At 50.5% G+C, this 14,459-nt stretch overlaps 1 pseudogene across 1 annotated transcript in view; it reads left to right on the plus strand.

Annotated features, from left to right (window-relative positions):
* The window catches only part of LOC311188340 (class I histocompatibility antigen, Gogo-B*0201 alpha chain-like), a 677,605-nt pseudogene that overhangs the window by 544,719 nt on the left and 118,427 nt on the right, over positions 1-14,459 (plus strand). Inside the window, exons 2-3 of the transcript in view lie at positions 6,162-6,431; positions 6,632-6,765. The product of the transcript in view is annotated as a class I histocompatibility antigen, Gogo-B*0201 alpha chain-like (transcript). The remainder of the gene's footprint in view (positions 1-6,161; positions 6,432-6,631; positions 6,766-14,459) is intronic.

Genomic DNA, 14,459 nt, shown 5'->3' on the forward strand with positions numbered 1-14,459 from the left:
GCTGGGCTGGGAGGTCTTGATTTCTAAAAGCCTTAAAGAGTGGGAGCCTGGGGGCAGGACGGTGAAAGTCAGGCTGAACCTCCTTCCTGCACTGGTCCTGAGTCATAGGGAGATGGGGCATGAGGGGAGAAAGTGTTCAGGAAGGGAGGAGGCTTGAGAGCTTGAAAAGGGGCATCAGGTGGAGAAGGAGTGGGACTCAGGGGGACAGAAGAGGAAGCTAGGGTGGCGGGGACAGAAAGGGACTAGGATTGAGAGGAACCGTGGGAGGACAGAGGAGCCTAAGGCAACAGCCTCTAACAGAGAAAACTTTTCCCTCCTCCCTGCTCTCACCAGCCCAGGTTTGGGCCACAGCCCTGAAGAGAAGCAGCAGGAGGAGGGTTGGGGGCCCCATAACCAGCACTACTGAGGTCAGGGGAGCTCCTGACTCTAGGCTGGTGGGTGGAAACTTACCTGGGGGCCATGCTGATTGGCTTCACTGGGAACCATCTAGGCACTGGGGACTGAGAACGGGGATGAGCATTCACAAGTGTCCAGGGCCCAGCACAGGTGGTGGAGACAGAAGTGAAGCAAAGGGAGGCAGTGGGGTATCCCCAACAGTAACCTTCCTGCCCTGGACACAGCCCTGGGACCTGGAACCATGAGAACCAGACTAGGGGACCTGGGGCTTTGCTCTGCCCCCTCCTCTCCTCACCCAAAGCTTCCTCACCCTGTCTCCGTGACCCAAGCACTGGGTCTGCGATTCTCAGTCATTTTCCTTCCAGTAAATAAGTGAGGACACCAAGCATACTTTTGTGTATGAGATATCGCTCCCCATATTTACCACACTGGGAATAAAGCTGTGTTTAATCATGTAACTATTTCATTTAGAATAATATGAATAACCTAATGCATGTTGACAGAAAGTATTCTTTTTTTTAATAAATTACTTTATTTTATATACTTCTTACATCATTTTTCATTTTTACATAATGTATGCATTTTCATTTTGGTTATATTCCCCATACAATTCCCAGCCCTTTTTCTGACCGTAATCCCTCTGTAGTGTGTCTCTGGTCTATAGCTCCTTGTTGATTTTGATTTTTTACTTTATTGCAATTAGTCTTTATCCTGGCCTCTTATTTAGGTTTTCTAAATTCCTGCTATGAGTGAGACCATACGGTATTTTTGTTTTTCTTTCTGGCTTATTTCACTGAGCATGATCCCTTCCAGCTCCATCCATGTTGCTGCAAATTGCATGAGTTTATCTTTTTTGATTACTGAGTAATATTCCATTGTGTATATATTCCACATCTTTTTGATCCAGTCATCTATTTTGGGCATTTGGGCTGTTTCCAAAGCTTAGCTATTGTAAATAGTGCTGCAATAAACATAGGGGTGCAGGTGCCCTTTTGAATTAATGTTTCTGTGTCCTTTGGGTAAATACCTAGGAGTGGAATTGCTGGATCATATGGAAGCTCTGTGTTTAGTAGGTCAAGAAATCTCCACACAGCTCTCCATAGTGGTTGGACCAGTTTGCACTCCCACCAACAGTGCAAAAGAGTACCTTTTTCTGCACAACCTCGCCAACATTTGTTGTTGCTAGTTTTTTTAATATGTGCCATTCTCACTGGTGTAAGATGGTACCTCATTGTAGTTTTGATTTGCATTTCCCTGATGACAAGTGATGTTGAAGATTTTTTCATATGCCTGTTGGCCATTTGCATTTCCTCTTCAGAGAGGTTTCTTTTTAGCTCTTCTGCCCATTTTTTGACTGGATCATTTTCTTTGTTTTTGTTGAGTCTCATCAGCTCTTTGTAGATTTTTGTGATCAGTCCTTTATCATTAGTGTTGTGTGCAAAAATGTTCTCCCAGTGGGTTGGGTTTCTCTTTGTTTTGGTTATTGTCTGTTTTGCTGTACAGAAGCTCTTTAATTTGATGTAGTCCCAGCTGTTTATCTTTGCCTTCGCTATCACTGCTTTGGGTGATGTGCTGTAAAGATGTCTTTGATGTGCATATCACGTAGTGTTTCGCCTATATTTCCTTCTATGTATTTTATGGTTTCAGGTCTTATGTCTAGTTCTTTAATCCATTTTGAGTTGATTTTTGTATATGGTGTGAGGTAGTGGTCAAGCTTCATTCTTTTGCATATAGCGACCCAGTTTTCCCAGCACCATTTATTCAGCAAACTTTCTTTAAATGAGAAAGTGTTCTTCTAAAAAATATATATATATATATTTATTTATTTATACAAGCACTGGATCCAGTCAGAAACGCATGAGGGTGAGAGAATTCACCAGAGCTGGAGCAGGGAACAGAACAGGCAGAAGGACCGAAGTACACTGCTGAGGGGAGCAGCGGGCGTCAGGAGAGGTCTACATGCCATGTGGGACACTCACCAGTCAGCCAGGGATTGAACCAGCACTGCAGAGGCTGCAGGCAGCTTCGCAACCAAGCGCTCAACCGCTGCACCACCAGGGAGGCCCGAGAAAGTATTCTTAACAAAAATAACATTTCTGAAAATAATCAGGCCAATGAGAAGAGTGGATCTTTTACATTTTTGCAATTGTCTTTCTTGTCTGTCTCATTAGAAGACCTTTGAATTTTCTTCATATTTTCTTCTCCGTTTAGTCTGTTGTTCTGGTTGAAGTCTATGAAAAAATACACACTGCCTTACTATAACTATGCAGACACTGCCTTACACAAATATGTTGAAGTAGTGTTTTCAGACAATTTGGAATATTCCACTTTGATACTACATTAAAACTATAGTTTTAACCTTGGTATTTTCTCCAAGGTCAATTGGAGTGAAACCTGAAACAATATCATTGAGTATTTCTTATTCTGTTACATTTCCATAGTCCTCTTGTTATAGAAATAAATTCTGGCCTTTTACCCAGGCAGAGGAAGAACAAGGGGTGCTTCATAATGGTGAGGTCAGAAGCTTTATTATTCATGCATGAGGTCCCAGACCTGGGTAGCCCCCTAAGTCAGAGCACCAGTTTAAAGACCAAGGTTTCCTTTTATACACATCTGTGTCCATATCTGTTACATTGATAGTGACGTGGCTTTTGTGAAGTCTGTGGGTTTGGAGTACGGGGTCCTTGGGGTCACTCTGGGAAAGGTTTCACCAGAGCTCCCCTTTCAGCGACACGTGGTGAGGTCCCCAGTGAGTTTCTCCAGGAGACAAAGACACTAGTTATATTTAAAGGACAGTTTTATTAGGGAAAGGGACAGAAGAGTGAAAGACACTTGCATAGACATAAGCGGGCAGGAAGAGCTGCCCCAAAAGGGACAGGTTTGCTGAGAGAGGCCTGCGTGGTTGCAGGCGGGCAGCCTTGAGGAGAGCGGCCTTTGCTGAAGGAGGTCAGTGCAGAGAAGTCCAGGCATGGTGCAGGTCACAGGCAGGCAGGCAGGAAGCTGCTGTCCTGCGGAGGGAGAGGGTTGGTAAAAAGAGGCACCTGCATAGACACAGGTGGGCAGTGGGCTTGCCGTCCTGAGCCTGTGCAGAGACTGCACTGATATAGTCCTTTGCTGTTTGGGAGGGGCCGCTCCTTGTGAGCTTTAGGGTTAGTGGCTGATTTTGGATAACTAAGCAGAATCTGAGAGGGACAGCAGATTCCACCATGGGCTCAATCTCCACATCTTTACCTGTGGATGTGTGCTCTGATACCCGCTTGGATGTTGTGTGATCCAGGCATTGGTGCCTGAAGATCTTAGTTTTCACAACTGTGTAGTCTGTGCCTAAGGATCCTAGTTTCCATAACTGTGTTGACGGTTATGCTAATCTCTTCTACCCCCACCTCCTTGTGAGAGCCACATTTCTGGTCTTGTTGTGCTTCCTTTTTCAGTTTATTTATTTTTTTCATTCCTGTCCTCCATCAATAGCATCGTGCCTCTCTGTTCCATGTGCCTCCTCCAGGTCTCCTTATGGCTCCATCCTGCTTCCTTCCTTCCTCAGTCTCCTCTGCAGCTTCTTCTCTTCTCTTTAGCTCCACCCTCCTTTGAGTGGGGCAAGGGAACCTGGACCTTCCCCTTTTCCTGGGCAGCAGCCTGTTACAATTGCACCAAGACTGGAAATTCTGCTGGAATCTTTATTATATTCATTGCTCAATAACATATGTTCTCATCACTCCCTTGCATATTGGTTGGGTCTTGTGCTAACCTGTGATTTTTTTAAAGTAATATAGTGTTCCACTAAGTTATAAAGATCTTCAGTATTCATTACACTGGAATCAAATTATTTTTAAAAAATGGGGCTCACACAAGGAGTAAGGGGGTAGAAGGGATTAACACAGCCATTGACACAGTTCTAGAAACCAAGATCCTTAGGCTCCAAAGCCTAGATTACAAAGCAGAAAATCCAAGTGGGTATCAGACTGCTGTCTAGAGCACAGGCCCAAGGGTAAAGATATGGAGATTGAGCCCATTGTAGACTCTCCTGTCCCTTTCAGATTCTGCATAGTTGTCCAACATCAACAACTAACCAGAAGGCTCACAAGGAGTGACCCCTCCCAAACAGAAAAAGACTATGTCAGTGCAGTCTCTGCACAGGCTGGGGGCAGCAATCCCTCTGCCCACCTGTGACTATGCAGGTGCATCTTTTCACCAATTCTCTCCTCCGCAGGGCAGCAGCCTCCTGCCTGGCCATGACCTGCATCATGCCTGCACTTCTCTTCATTGACCTCCCTCAGTGGAAGCAGCTCTCCTCAAGGCTGCCCACCTGCAACCATGAAGGTCTCTCTTAGCAAACCTGCCCCTTTCGGGGGGCAGCTCTTCCTTCCCGCTTGTGTCTATGCAAGTGTCCTGTACTCTTCCGTTCCTTGTCTAATAAATCTGCTCTTTAAATATAACTAATGTCTCTGTCTTGTGGAGAAACTCGCCTGGGGAATCTTCGCGTGTCGCTGAAACCTGGTGAAACCTTTCCCAGAGTGAACCCGAGGACCCCGCACTCCAAACCCACTGACTCCAAAAACTCCATCATTAGCATACCATAGGCTATTAATATTCTTTTTTTAAAAAAGATTTATTTATTTATGCATACAAGAACTGGGGTAGAGGCCAGAGGTGTGGCGGGTGAGAGGATTCACCAAAGACAGAGTGGGGAGCAGAACAGGCAGATCTACAGAAATACACTGCTGAGGGGGGCAGCAGGTGAGACAGGAGAGGTCTGCTGTGCCATGTGGGTTGCTCCCTGGCCATGGATTGAACTGGTGCTGCTGCAGCTACAGGTCACTTCATAGTGCTGATGCTTAACCCCTTGCGCCACCAGGGAGGCCCCAGGTTATTTATATTCTAAAGTAAAGAAGCAATAACATCTTTTAAAAAGGTTTTATTCTAGTCAAGTAAATATTTAAAGCTGTAACCCACGTAACAAAATTATACATGGGATCCGTAATAATTTGTGAGACTGAACAGAGTTTCTGAAAGAAAAATGTTTGAGACTTTTGGACCCAGTCCCTGGGCCTGGACTCAGGGACACGGTGTGACAAAGGTCTCGGAGCAGGAGAGGAGGGGGCGGCAAAGTCCCAGGTCTCGGGGTGTGGCTTTCTGTGTCTCAGTCCCCAGCGCGGGGTGCAGGGCTGGAAGGTGACTGCTGGGGATTCGCCCTCTTCCCTCGGTTCCGCTTCTGGGCTCACAGCCTGGGCGGGTCCTCCTGCCTGGATACTGGTGACTCACCCCAGGGCTCACTCCCCATTGCCTGGAGGTCTCCAGAGGTTTCCAATCAGCACCTGGGCGGCTCCCGTTCCAAAGTCCTCTCCCGCCCGCCGGGACTCCGTCTCCCCAGCCCGGGTGGAGGCGCGTCCTGGGGGATGGGGGGCGCAGCCCTCCTGCTCCTGCTCGCGGTGGCCGCGGCCCCGAGGGAGACCCGGGCGGGTGAGTGCGGGTCGGGAGGGGACAGGGCGCTCCCAGAGGCGGGAGCGAGGGCGTGAGCGGGGGTGGGAAAGGCGCGACCTCGCCGCCGCCCTAGTTGTCCCCCCACCTCGGCCCGCCCCGTCCTGGCCCCTTTCCGTCCCCCCGAGACCCCAGCCTCCTCTGGCCCCCCGAGTCCCGGCCATTTTCGTCCCGCAGCCGCTTTTCACTCTCACTCGTCTTTCACCCACTTTCTGTCTTGTGGGCGCCCCCTGGGACTCGAGCCCCCGAAAGGGGAGATGCATAGGCCGGGTCTCCCCTCCCGCCCCCAGGTCCCCACTCCCTGAGGTTTTTCCACACCGCGATGTCCCGGCCCGGCCTCGGGGAGCCCCGCTTCATCTCCGTGGGCTACGTGGACGACACGCAGTTCGACCGCTTCGACAGCAACTCTCCGGGCCGGAGCTTGGAGCCGCGGACGCCCTGGGCGGAGCAGGTGGAGCAGGAGGAGTGGGACGAGGAGACGCGGATCCTAAGGGACATGACACTGTGGTACCGAGCGCACCTGGACGCCCTGCGCGGCCTCTACAACCAGAGCGAGACCGGTGAGCTGGCGCGGGTCCGGGCCGGGTCAGCACCCCCATCCCCACGGACGGGGGTCGCCCAGGGTCTCCCCCTCCAGGCTTCTCTGCAACCTGCCCGAGAACAGCCCGCGGGACTTTCACCCCATTTCATTCTGTTTAGTTTATTCCCGGCGGGAGGGGGTGCGGGCGGGGTGACCGCGGGGTGACGCTGGCGGGGACAGGCTCTCACACCCTCCAGTGGATGTCTGGCTGCGACATGGGGCCCGATGGGCGCCTCCTCCGCGGGTACAGTCAGTTCGCCTATGACGGCGCCGATTACCTGGCCCTGAACGAGGACCTGCACTCCTGGACCGCGGTGGACACGGCCGCTCAGATCACCTGGCGCGAGTTGGAGGCCCAGGGTATGGCAGAGAGATTCAGGAACGATTTGGAGGGCAAGTACTTGTGGTGGCTGCGCACATGCCTGGAGCACGGAAAGGAGACTCTGCAGCGCACGGGTAAGAGGGGCCTGGAGGCCTCCTGGTCCCCCCCTGCCTGGAGTCACTGCGGGAAATGAGTCCTCTCTCTAGTCCCGAGAGGGGGGCTCCCCTGGGTTTCGGGTTCTGCACTAGAGAGACTCCCAGAGACTCTGGCGTCTCCTGAAGGACAGTGAAGGGATCCCGTCTCTCCTGAGAAAGACAGACAGTCCCTGACACCACACGTCACCGGGTCCTTTTGACCAGGGGCCTGTTTGAGAAACACGAGTTTCTCTCTCAGTCTTGTTTCTGGTCTGAGAACATTTTCAGTTATGTGATTCCTGCTTTTCTGTGTCATTCACCCCTCCCCTCCCCCCTCGTCGGAAATAAAGTCTGTGTTCCACTCCTTAGAGACCTGCATCATCCTAGCCTGGGCTTTTATCCTGGTTCTAGAACTTTCTAAGGAATAAGGGAATCTCATAGATCCCCCCCACTACCCTGCTTTTTACATTTTATGTTTCTTCCTTCCAAACCAGTTGTCTAGTCCATTCCGAGGATGGTCACATGAGGATACTTCAGTGTCCATGGAGGAAACCCAAAATGTGAATTTTCTGATTTACCACCTCAGATCCCCCAAAGACACACGTGACCCACCACCCCGCTGAGCATAAGGTCACCCTGAGGTGCTGGGCCCTGGGCTTCTACCCTGCGGACATCACCCTGACCTGGCAGCGAGATGGGGAGGACCTGACCCAGGAGATGGAGCTGGTGGAGACCAGGCCTGGGGGGGATGGAACCTTCCAGAAGTGGGCAGCTGTGGTGGTGCCTTCTGGAGAGGAGCAGAGATACACGTGCCACGTGCAGCATGAGGGGCTGCTGGAGCCCCGAGTCCTGAGATGGGGTAAGGAGGGAACATGGGCTCTGAGCGTCTGCTTGGAGGAATCAGGACCCCTTCTGGAAAACCTCTATTGGCTCAGGATGGGGGACCTGGGGCTCAGGGTCTCACTCTCCCTTCCCTTCCAGTGCCCCCTCCTCAGCCCTCCATCCCCACCGCGGGCATCACTGCTGGCCTGGTTCTCCTTGGAGCTGTGCTCACTGGAGCTGCGGTGGCTGCAGCTGTGATGTGGAGGAAGAAGTGCTCAGGTAGGAAAGGGACTGGGGGGATCTTGTCCACTGGGGGCTTTCATGTCCCAGGGAGAACTTGCCCTTCCTGGTTAATGGGAAGTACCATCCACACACGTGTGTTGCCCAGAGGGCATTTGGTCCAGTCCCCCCTCACCTCCTTTCTTCATTTTTCCCAGTCCTGTCCTGGCTCTTTACTCACAGTTCTGGAAACTTCCTTGCGGTGCAGGATTAGAAGATTCCTTTAGGCTTCTGACCTGACTCCTCCCTGGTCTCACATGATGTCTCTTCCCACAGGTGGAAAAGGAGGAATCTACACTCAGGCTGCAGGTAAGTGTGGATCAGGAGTTGGATCCCTGAGCCCCTGGGGACAGTATAGGTGGATTTTATGGGAGAGTCACCCCCATCAGTCCCTCCTGTGATCTCCTCTCTGACCAGGTTCTGTTTTGTTCTCCCACAGGCAATGACAGTACCCAAGGCTCTGATGTGTCTCTCAGCCCCTAAAGTGTCCTTCAAAATAAATCTGATTGAATACAATTATTACTATTGTTTTCAGATTCCATTTAATTTTGCTGTTTGCTTTTATTTTTTTCACACTATCTCCAGAGCAGTGTGTGCAGGGTCATGGCACAGAGGGGCTGTCAGCAGCCTGGAGGTGTGAGCAGGTCTGATTCTGACATGCTTACAGGGAGTGGGGCCCTGGAGCCCCAGAATCAGTCCCCCAGGGCTGGTCCTCCAGGGCAGCACAGGCCTTGCTCTGCCCTCTTCTTGGCGCCTAGCATTGGTGGAATTGAGGATGATGTTCTGGCTCAGGAAATGGGGGCCTCCTTCAAACATCTGTCTTCTCTTCATCTCTCTCCTTCATCAGCCTGAGTATGTGTGTTTGAGTCACACCAGCCCTGAATGGACAGGAAAAGGCCCAAAACAAGTAATTTACTGGTCAGTTATAGAGTCAACCCCTCTACAGTTCTACCAGGAGAAAACAGAGACTCTCCCAGCCCCCAGCCAGAGCCTGTGTCACCCACACATACCTTCTCCCGGCAGTGTCCCTGACGCTGCCCGTCCTGGCCCCATCCTCTCTGGTGCCCCCACCACTTCTTTTGGGCCCCCTCCCCTAGTCCCCATTTTCATCCTCTGCTCCATTTCCAGGAGCCTCCCCATCTTCCTAGTCATGCCCTGGGAACTCTCCTCTGTCCGCCCCTCATTCAAGGTGGTGAACTTTAAAAAATATATATTTATTCATTTTCTTACATAGTGGGTCATCTTTCTATAGTTATTGTTACCCTTAGGTGTGGTGCTCAACCAATAATCCACCCACATACCACCTCCAGCTCTTCCCCAGTTGGATCATTTCTGCTGCCCCTTGCTGCAGGACATGGCTCGATGGTCAGCTCATGGGCCTTGTCTTTTCTAGAAAACTTGTCCTTTACCTGGGTGAGGTCCTGGGCTCCTGGGGAAATTGAAGTTTGATTCCCAGGAGAAGATGCTTTCACCCTTGGAAGCAGAAACAAATTACAGAGACTCTGGAGTCAAAGGCTCCATTCCAAGACTCAAGGAATATTTGGAGGATCTGCCCACAATCTGGGAATCAGCTGTTAAAACCTGGAAACCTGGTTCTATCCTTAGTCCATAGGACTCACTAGGAAGAAAATTTGGGGACTTCTGACCTGACACTGGACTTGGGCGCCCCCTTGTGTGCAGATCCCTGTCCTGCCGCTGGGGGCCCAGGGAGCCTGGGGAGCGCCTGGCTGAGCAGGAGAAAGGGCGGCTCTGGGCTCCTGTGCTCAGCCCTGTGGCCACAAGGGGGCGCTGCCGCGCTGCTCCGGATTCTGGTGGAGCCGCCAGGACAGGGCGGGGGCTGAGGTGGGCAGAGTTGGGGGTCCTGGAGGGCGGCGTCCTGGGGTGAGATGCTCTGTGAGGAGTCAGAGAAGCAGGGCTCAGAGGAGAGGAGACTCCGGAGCCTGCCCTGGGTGTGAGGTTTCCAATCCCCCCCTTCCCCCCAGAATCCCTACTCCAGTCCCAGGATAACGATATCTGGGAAAACTGGAAAGTAGAAAAACTTTTCCTTTTCCAACCTATTAAATATTGAGGGTATTTAAAAAATAACATTTAAAGAATACTGTTAGACTTACAGAAAAGTTGCATAGGTAGTACAGGTTTTGTTTATCCCACACAGGGCTTGTTTATCCCATTTTCAGTGTTAACATCCTACATGAGTAAAATTTTTATTTTTACAACTAATGCAGCAATGTGGACATAATTACAAAACGCCATGCTTTCATTAGCAAAAGCTAATGTCCATTTGATGCTCCATAATCCCATCCAGTTTGCCTGGATGACAGTTTCTCAGGCTTTCCTTGTTTTTATAACATTGACATTGGTGAGGAGTGATACTCTGGAGAGGTGTTGGGGGTCACAAATGGGGGTTCTTGGGTCACCTCTGAGAAGAGTTTCTCCAGAGTCCCCCTTTAAGTGGCTTGCGTGTGTGTGTGTGTGTGTGTGTGTGCGCACGCACATACACACGGAAAGAAGATGCTCATGCAGACACAAACAGGCAGGAAGAGCTGCACCTGGAGAGGGCGGGTGTGTTAGCAGAAGCCTGCAGGTCCCAGGTGGCTGCCTTGGGAGCAGAGCTGAGTCTTCCCACAGTGCACTGGTTTAGTGTTCTAGTTGGGAGGGCTTCATTCCTTTGTGCAATTGTTATTTATCTTTAATCACTTCTATGGTGTGACTAGGCTGATTTGTCAGGAGCAGTGATTCTCTGCAATGGCTCCATCCCCACATCCCAGCTCTGGTCTGAGCTTCCTTATACTTCCTATAGTGTCTGATACTTGCGATAGCAGTTGGCCCAAAGCGTTTATTCATTTCTATAGTGGGTTTAATGATGATGTTAATCAACTCTGTCCCGTCCTCCAGTTTCTGGTCATGTGACTCCTCCATCCTGAATTTTCTACTCTTAGCTCCATCACAGAGTCCTGCTCAGGAACATTGTCCCTTAATTTAGGTTTTTTTTTTTCTTTCTTTCTTAGTGAGACTGTTGGTTTGGGGACGTAGACCACAGGGATGCAGCGTCATTCTCCACTCAACACAAAAAGGGCACATCGTGTCCATCTGACTCATCACTGATGGTGTTAACCTTCAACACCTGGCTAAGGCAGTTTCCCAGCTTTCTTCCTGCAAAACTTCTCTTTTTTCCATTTCTTTAGATATTGCAGTCTTTGGGGGGTATCAGTGTGGCCCTCAAACATACGTGTCATTTCCAATGGGAATTTTTTTGCACATTACCTAATTATTAGATTCTGGCTCACAGAAGACCCTGTGGGATGAGAAGTCACATCTACTTCTTTGGTGTGATAATTGGTATTGTTTACGATTTGATAACAGCAATGCAGCTACATTTTTGGGAATTATTTTCTAGAATTTAGATTTGTATCATTTTCTGCTGTATCTTAAGGAACTCGAGGGAACATGTCAGAGGAAGGCGGTGGTGTCCATGCAGGCCCTGCCCTCACAGCGCGGCCAAGGAGAGTTCCCGAGTGTCTCCTCAGGGGCCTCTGCTGCCTCCTTTGTCACATCTTCCCTCCTGGGGATGAATATGGGGAGTGAGCCCCCAAGCATGTGTGCATGTGTGCAGAGCCCCGGAGCATGTGTGCAGGGGGTTCCCAGGACCCTTTTTGGTGGAAAGGACTTGATGAATAGCTAGAAGAGCACCAGAGCAGTATCTGCAACTCTGCTGTGAGTCCAAGGGCTAAGCTCCAGGGACAGCTGTGGGGTCTCTCTCAGACGGGGCTGGTTCTAAGTGACTCACCTGGTGGCTTCCTTCGCCCAGCCTGGGCCTGCCTTAGGCCTTGTCCCTCGCTCAAGATGTTCACCTATTCTTGGATCTACGAGCAGGAAAGGCCCCTGTAGGGAAAGTGATTATCAGGCTTTTCTGCCCTCCAACCACTAGGATTGATGATGGACCCTGCGGTCCTGAATTGCATGCCTGATGGCGGGCCCTTGGAGTGGGGGGTGGGTACACGTAGGTACACCTGGGCTGAGACTGGTTTATAAGGGTGGTGTCACAGGGACACCAGCATAACAGCAAAGGAGAAAAGAATAGAAAGGAAATGAGAACGAGTAGAAGCACAAGAGCAGAAGAAAGAAAGGGAAGCAGAAGAGAGAGAACGAGGCCACGAGAGAACGCCAGAAAGTCCAGGAAAAGTGAAGATTCACCAGGGGCTGGGAGGCCTGCCAGCTCCCTGCCCCCCACCACACCTGCCTGCCGTGCACCTGGTAAATCCCAATAAAAGCCTGAGAAAGTTACCAAGGGCTCCAGGACTCTCCTTTACCCATCTGCACAGGGTCTTAGAGATCCTGCTCTGTGCCTTCCTGCCACTGCAGCCCCTTTCCCTGCACAACATGCACACACGCCCGTTTTCACTTGGGAGTTCGGGTGCCCATAGACCCTCTCAGCACCCAGGCTGCTTCTGTGAGGACATCCTGCACCATCAGGATCTGGGCTGTGGCTGGAAATGGGAGATGATTAGGACCTGGAGCACCTGCAGGGGCTCCTACTGGCAGATCTGGGGACACGTGGAGAACACAGACCTCCCACACTGTGCCATCCTCCCTGTCCCTGCACCCTGACTCTGGGTCACCTCCCCACATCCTTACCCATTTCTAACCAGACATGCCCCTTATTTACTGTCACAGTCTCCAGTCTCCCCTTCCCACCAGGACACACGCTCCACAGGCCAGCAAGTTGGGCTTTATTTAGTTCATTGAGGTTTCCTAGGTGCAAAAACAGCCTGTCACACATCTGATGCAACAATTAATTTATGAATGATCAGGGATCAGGGTAAAGCACCTCCCCATTGTAGAGACAGTGTCTTTACTAAGATAGCCTCAGACCACATTCTACACACACCTCCACTCTCAGAGACGTCAGTGTCCCCTCTGTTTTTATCACAAATTCTGCTCCTTCCCCCAACCCCCATCTTTTTCTCCACACCCCCAAACCTGCACACCACAACACACAAGAATATTTCTCCCTTTAGAAAAGAAGATCCTGGGCCTCCCTGGTGGCACAGGGGTTAAAGACACAGCACTATCAAGCTATCGACAGCCACTGTCTCGCCTGCTTCTCCCCTCGGCAGTGTATGTCAGTCAGTCTGCCTGTTCTGTTCCCCACTCTGTCTCTGGTGAATCCTCTCACTGCTCCCCCCACTTCTGTCCTACACCCCAGTTCTTGTATGCATAAATAAATAAATCTTTTAAAAAAGCCTATAAAAAAAAAGAAGATCCTAGGTTTATGGATCTTATTGTTAACCAGCAGTGAACATAGTTTAGATCTGGGATATCAGACCTGAGGGTGGGGAGAGGGGGCAGCTGCACAGAAGACAGAAACCCAACAGGGACTGATCTAAGAAGAGGAATTATCTGATCATCCTCTCTACTAATACCCAAATTGGGTCATTTAACATGGTGGGAAAAAAGATGGAAATCTTTTCAAAAAGAGTCCCAAAACGGGGCCTCCTTGGTGGCACAGGGGTTAAAGACAGTGCTATCAAGCTATTGCCAGCCACTGCAGCACAAGTTCAATCCCCAGCCGGCCAGGGAGCAAACCACATGGCGCAGCAGAGCTCTCCTGTCTCGCCCACTATCCCCTCAGCAGTGTATTTCAGTAGATGCTCCTGTTCTGCTCCCCACTCTTTCTGGTGAATCCTCTCACCCTCCCCACCCCCACCACGGGCTTATACCCCAGTAATTGTATTCATAAATAAATAAGTCTTAAAAAAAAAAGTCCCAAAACTATTTGAGTCTGGACATTAATTTCTAACACCAGATACTCCTGTGAGCAGGGGCCGCCCTGAGCCATATGGGGACAATGACAGATGCTCCTGCTGCTGTCAGAGACAGGGATGCCCAGAGGACATAACCCCTGGTCTATAAACATGAAAAAGAACAGGCATAAAGCAATAAAACCCAGGAAGTAAAATCATAAATACAGAGTACGAGGACTAGGGAATGAACTCTGAACTGAGCCTAGGCTGACTAGGCCTCATGCAACCTCCACCCACATTTCTGGAGACAGGACAGGCCCAGGTGATGTCTGAGTCTCTGTGGTCACAGGCCCCGCTGGGACAGGTGCTCCTGAAGGACAAGGACAAAGGAGCAGAGAGATGACCCCTGAGGAGTGACCACATCGAAGCCCATGACACACTGAGCACCAACTGGACACAGGCCCCATCCTTCTCGGCTTCTCACAGCCTCTCCCGCCCCCACCTGCACAGACTCAGCACAGCAAACCTGCAGTTGTGGCTGGTCCTCAGGACTCTTTATTTCCTCTCAAATCTTTCTAATTAACCCATCAACCCCATGTGATAAGGTAAAAAAATAATTTCATATGTGGATGGTTATTCTCAACAGGGAAGTAGACATTGTTCTCAGGAAAACACAAAGTACAGGCAGGGGTGGAGTCAGCCCCAAC

Source organism: Talpa europaea (assembly GCF_964194135.1).
Source record: "Talpa europaea genome assembly, chromosome: 2".
In the NCBI taxonomy this organism is placed as follows: domain Eukaryota; kingdom Metazoa; phylum Chordata; class Mammalia; order Eulipotyphla; family Talpidae; genus Talpa; species Talpa europaea.